The 6,383-nt window shown below is 47.1% G+C and overlaps 1 long non-coding RNA gene across 5 annotated transcripts in view; it reads right to left on the minus strand.

The window, feature by feature from the left end:
• The window catches only part of LOC149357737 (uncharacterized), a 54,850-nt gene that overhangs the window by 27,033 nt on the left and 21,434 nt on the right, over positions 1-6,383 (minus strand). For 3 of the 5 annotated variants that reach the window (XR_016291875.1, XR_016291872.1, XR_016291877.1), the window contains exon 1: positions 5,902-6,303. The exons of 1 other annotated variant lie outside the window; for it this stretch is intronic. This is a non-coding gene — a long non-coding RNA (uncharacterized LOC149357737). Of the gene's footprint in view, positions 1-5,901; positions 6,322-6,383 lie in introns of those variants that run through there. One more of the 5 variants, XR_016291873.1, reaches the window with a different exon arrangement.

Consider the following 6,383-nt stretch of genomic DNA (forward strand, 5'->3'; position numbering starts at 1 on the left):
ACAATAAAGCACTTGCACATTTTTTGTGTTATGACGGCCTGTAAGCAGTTCTGCCTGCATACTTGTGCCGCTGCTTGCAAAATAATTTCACTTTATCCAAGCAGCACCTTCCACCTTTCCTAAACATGTTTTTGCTATGTAGTATGTGCTCTTCACTGGTCCCCATTGTGTAGTATCAGCTGCAGAACAGAGTATCGCTGTGCCTGCTGTTTACAAGTCTCATTCTGTATGTCTTGATTGGGCACTGTTTTGCTTCCATGAAATAGAACATTTTTTACTGATAGACAATCTTCCTGTTTTCATGTTGCATGGGTACTGTGTACAAAGCAAGTTTGCATTCAAACATGCTGGTCACATGCTTATATTAAACCACTACAAAGCCCACTCGTCGCACTCTTCTGATTTTGGGTGCCGTTGCATTGAAAAGCTGGGTACAGGAGCTTAAAGCATCACGCAGAGGGAGAAATAACAAGGATGCAGGAGAAACGAAAATACAGTATATACTCACATTATTCGTGCACCGCTAAATTATTACCATTTATAAAAAGTTTTACTAGCATATTTTACTCTCCCTGCTGTGCCAGACCATTACCAGCAAGCACGTGGGTGCGCCCAACAGGGGCTTGAAAGCATCAGTGCAGCTGCATCGTTGCCTGCAGCTGCAGAGCCGAGGGGACGAGCTGCGTGCCGTTTATCAGGCTCGCTCATGCTACCAATCGCTTTCCTAGCTGAAAAGTTGAGAAAGTGCATTGCAGCTACCTCTGGTGCACATCGTAATGTGAAACTACCCAATTTTTGCTGCTTGGTTTCCTGCCAGTCGGATGGGCAGCATGGGAAGGCACTATTCGATCACCTTGTGACTCCATTTGCCTCTTGCTGGCTTCGCAACTACATCATTTGCACATTTACTTCTTGCACCTGTGCATACACTGCCAAGCCATTCTGCAGAGAACTGCACAACATGGGGTGGGAGGGGGTACAAGTCTTATACTTCGAGTCAATTTTTTTTTTGGACAGCAAGGAAGGCAAGTTGGGGGAGTGGATGTTTAGGCGGCAGTATACAGTATATATAGTGCGTTGTGACCTTTCTATACTTTTACAGGATGTGTTCGTAGAATATCCGTGCAATTTCTGCACCTATTTTTTCTTGCCTTAATTTAAAAAAAAAGGTGCGCAACTTACACCAGTAACTACGTTAATTGACGTAGTAATTGAGCTGAGTACATTATGTATACAAAAGGAGAGTGCACGTTACTTATGTGTTTTATGAACAGAAAAAAAAAAGAATTTCAATGAAAACTTGTGGAAATTCCCTCTGACCAGTGAAGCAGGCTAGAAAGCATGAAAACATGTGGTGTCTGCTTTCTAAAGCCTGCATTCGATAATTCAATCGGAAAGAAGCACACACGCCGAGAACATTGTCAGCTCCTAGTATGTGGACAATGCAGAATTTACACATTATGTTTGGCGCACTTTGTCCTCGGAACAATTACCGGGCCTTAAAAAGTATGAGCACACAGTTGTAAGACGCCGCCAAATGATTTAAAATGCCCTTCACACGCTAGGCCAGACTCCGAAAACATCGGCCGAGTTGAACTTTCTTTGTTCAACTCAGAGCCCGTGATCTAAACACTGCCCACAAACACACTCCCTGACGGCATCAGAAAGTTTACGCTCATGTATCTCATAGATAAAAATGACGAGTGGATGACATGCCATGCTGCCTAATGCGGGAAACTGTAGGATGGCATGTGGCATCTTTGCACGCTGGTGAAGTAGCGACAGAAACATAGCAAAATTCTGACACTCCTTTCCTGAGTTACTGAACGCTACAACTTCCATCAGCGTTTCGCAATCCAGCTGTCGCTGAATTTTCTATATACGCAACAGTAAATGTGCGATGGTTTTTTTGCTGCTCTGACTGCACCTTTTGCTGCATCGCTTGTCTGTACTAACTCTGTGCTGTGTCGTCTACACACATCTGGCACTTCAAGTACCCACAGTGCCAATTAACCGGTTCATAGAAACAATATTCACCAGTTTCACGCTCCTGTTGCCGTGCTTGCTGCAGCGTCACCTTGAGTTGGTGTTTCAAGTTTTGCCATTACTTTCTTCAATCTTTTTCTTGTGTTACAGATATGCCGTGAATTTAAAATTTTGACAATTTTGGCCCACATCTCTGATCGTTCCTTTTTGGTGAAGATCAAATGGAATGATGAAAATATAGCTCTCTGCACTCTCGAATCAAATTTATCAGGTCTAATTTTTCACCTTCGCCCCTTTTGCCCACTTACTCGCTGGTGGACAGGGTAAAAGGTGATGGCAGTATGAACAACGAATACGAATGCACGGGCTGGCGGCGTGCTGCGTTCCCTGTTCATGCACGAAGATTCCCCAGCCTAGGTACACAGTGTCCCCATCCTAGTGTTAGTTCTGGCTACCAAACAAGTCTAATCTTGTATGCTGTCTACGATAAGACTGGACAGTTAAGTCCATACTTATTTTACACCACAGACTATTTCAGAGTCGAAATAAGATTAGTTGAATTAGATTAGACTATGCCTAGTATTCCCTTTGCAGCTTTTAGGCTACCTCCATTGTTTAGAGCATGCTCAATTCTATCCATAATAAACTTCCTCATTTCAGCTACCTTGTGCTTATTTGTCAGCTCTGCCAGTTCTAATGCCCTGGCGCTTCTTAGATCTTTCGTCTCCTGAGATAGCTTCCAGGTATCATGTCGAACCATCCGATCGCCTACTTCTGCGCACTTCGCAATAATATGTGACATTATCATTCATTCTTAGAACATTTAGATCGTCTCCTTCAGTTAAAGCCGAATATCTGTTCTGCATTGATATCTTTAATTCCCCTATTTTCCCTCTTCCTGCTAACTTGTTACTGCGCCTCCGCTTCTTTAGTTTCTTCCGTTCCCTCTTCAAGCCTAAGCTAAGTATACTCCGTTTCATACATAGCAGTCAACGCAGCCAAGGCTGCGGCACCTGTTCTCGCTCCTTGTCCGCATCGTAATGTAGTGCGTCAAAAGTAAAAATCGCAATGAACTCAAAATTAAAGTAAATGTTGGTTGATATTGCAGTATAATTATAACGGTGTTTTATTTTGCAAAAAGATTGCTTTTTCTTTTATGTTCTACAAAACAGAGTGCCTTAGTTTTTTGGGTTTTTTTCCAGTCCCTCCTGTATCAGGTTTTCGCAGCTAGGCCGGCCGCGCAGGCCGGCCGGTCAAGTCATCTGCTTCAGTGGTTCACCTGAAGCCTTTCCTTCCTCCGAGACCTGGTGCACTGTTCTCTTTTCTGTAAAAATCACCGACCGTACAACCGCTGTAGGCCACTCACATGATATGCGTAGCAAATGTTATATATACCATTCCATAACCTACAGCACCAGTTTCTACACCCTTGTGAGTTGTGGCAGCAGTGAAAAACAACGATAGTAGATTACGATCGAGCAAATGGACAACTTTAGTTACAAAGATGATATTTACAAAGATTAAAAACACGAGAGCGGATGTCAACAATTAAATGCCAGCCACAACGTTCACTCACGCTGCGCTTACATCTCATTGGTGTGTAAGAAGCCTGAATTTTTACTCGTTTATATTGTTACCGCGAGAGGACGATGACGAGCTACTGTGTGGAGAATGAACAGCGAGCTTTGTCAACCTCTTCGTGCACCCTATTCAGGAGCCATGGAACCTCGTCGTCGGCTTCTCACAATAACAATGTCAACTGCAGCGGCAAGTGCGCTAATATACGACACCATTTGTTGCATTCGATGACCTGCGCAGCGGAATCTCTGCTCACGGCCCAAATACACAGCTTTCCACAATCCTCATCTCACCGCACTAGCTCACACCCGTAACACACCGAATCCGACATCTAATACAAAACATTACTACGAACGGAAGCACTTCAAAGAATTTTCCTCGTGACAACAGCTCAAAAGTGGAGACTTCCCAAATCAGACGCCGCTCACTTTAAAGCCGCCGAGTACGCCGATCAATGGCGGGTTGCCGCTAGCCGAGGCCGCTCGGAATAATCGACGCCGCACTGAATTCTATACACACAATTAATGATTCATTGTGTAACGCATGCAAAAGAGTCACTGAACACCCGAGAACAGCACTTCGCAATCACGTCCATCGCCAATACACTACACTGGTTTTTCCCTTCGAAACAAGTAAGCAGCGCAAGTAAATAGCGCAGTGTTTTTCAATGTAGACATTAGAGTTTGACAGTTTCGACTTTCTACCTAATTTCCTCAGTAATCGCACAGCCCATCTCTCATTCGGCCCGCATTCCTTAAACGACATCAACATCGGAGCACGAGGCACCCCACAGGGAGCGGTCCTCTCCCCGACTCTCTTTAACATAGCCATGATGGGATTACCTAAATTACTCAAGTCGATACCCAACCTACACTTCAGCTTCTATGCCGATGACATTACACTATGGACATGCCGAGGTAGCGACGCGGAGATAGAACACCGCTTACAAACAGCACTAAATATCATTTGCACGTACGTCCATGATAGAGGGCTCTCATGCTCCCCCACGAAATCGCAACTTTTCATATACAAACCCCACCGAATGTCTGGCACACCACCAAATATTCAGCTCGTTTTGGGCAAGGAACCGATTCCCACAGTGCCAAAGGTTCGCATACTGGGAATGTTTCTCAATACTTCTGGCTCTCACACTGACACGATCCAAGCGCTACAAACGCACACACAAGCCACTAGGCTCATCAAACGTGTGGCACACAGAAAATCTGGCCTACGGGAACCAAACACGCTTCGACTAACACAGGCTTACATCACCAGTAGAACAACATATGCACTACCGTATCTGCCCCTCTTAGCGAAAGATAGAGAACGCCTAGACGGCCTCATTCGGAGCAGTACGCGCACAGCTTTACGCCTTACCCCATGCACTTCCATAGAGCGCCTTCTTCGACTAGGAATACATAACACTTTCGAGGAACTCTGTGAGGCCACCAAAACGGCACAACTAGCCAGACTCACACGCACCCCCGCAGGACGAGCTCTTCTGCAGTCTCTTCGCATATCGCCTGTCGGCGTTATACCCGGCACTGCCACAATCCCCACTCCCATAAGAGCTGCAGTTCAGATACCCCCCTCCCTAAACACATGCACCCGGAGCGCGATAAAAAGCGCAGAGAGGCCCGGGCCTTAGCACTATACAGAGCTTACGGAGAGGATCCCAATGTAGCATATACTGATGCCTCGCTCTATGCATCAGGCGCACAGGCAGCTATAGTGGCTGTTCGCAGTGACGGCCGCCCCATCACGACAGGGACCATTCTTACCTCATCCATAACCACGGCAGAGGAAGCGGCTATCGCTCTAGCCATCTCTTCAGCCGCTACCAAAATTATATCCGATTCGCAAACAGCAATCCTTAATTATAGCACTGGTCGTATCTCTCGGCAAGCCAGCAGCATACTCCGACGCTGGAATCCCTACAGAACCGTAACGCTCATCTGGGCGCCAGCACATGCCGGACTACCCGGAAACGAGGAGGCGCATGCCCTCGCCCGAGATCTTACCCTCCGGGCGGGTGAGCACACCGCCTCCTCCGTCGAAGGGGAGTGCCTGTTAAATTTCAGTGACATCCTACAACACTATCGTTCCAACAGACAGATATACGCACCTCCTCACCCTTCGCTATCAACCACGCAATCAACTTTCTGGCGCAGGCTTCAAACTCGCACACTCCCATACCCGATAGTCATGCACGGACGCTTCCCTGACCTATTCTCCTCCTCCTGTCGACTATGTGGCAAACCAGGCGACTTTCTGCATGTTCTGCTCACCTGTTCCACTTACCCGCACACCCCTCCCCCAGAGGTGGCACTCACTTACTGGGAACAGCTGATGTCCAGTTCAGCACTCCAAGACCAACGACTCGCCATCACCAGTGCCTCTAACAGGCTGGCCCTCCAGGGTCTGGCACACCATTTGTAAGGGAGGAACCCACTGTGTGGACCACTCCCGCAGGCCATGAGGGGGGCTCTGCCCCCCACCTGTAATTTGTCATGGCCAATAAAGTTTACACCACCACCACCAAGCGACGTTCACCGTTGGCGACAGCGCCAGACAGCTCGACAGTTCGGTACGGCCTCTCGCCACAATACATCCTTGCACAGACGACCTGTCTCATCGTGGTGCTCTCGAAAGTCGCTCACCTCTCGCAGTTCGAGGTAACAAAAGACAGACACATGCGACGACTTGCGAAAAGCCGAACAACACCGGTGGCACCGCCATTATCGCGCTGCATGAACCCCACGGATTGATGACGTTGATGATTTCTGCTTAGAGAAAGATATATTTTTCTCCCTGCGACC

The sequence above is a fragment of the Amblyomma mixtum genome, chromosome 3 (genome assembly GCF_055824585.1).
Source record: "Amblyomma mixtum isolate Tamu chromosome 3, ASM5582458v1, whole genome shotgun sequence".
NCBI classification, from domain to species: Eukaryota; Metazoa; Arthropoda; class Arachnida; order Ixodida; family Ixodidae; genus Amblyomma; species Amblyomma mixtum.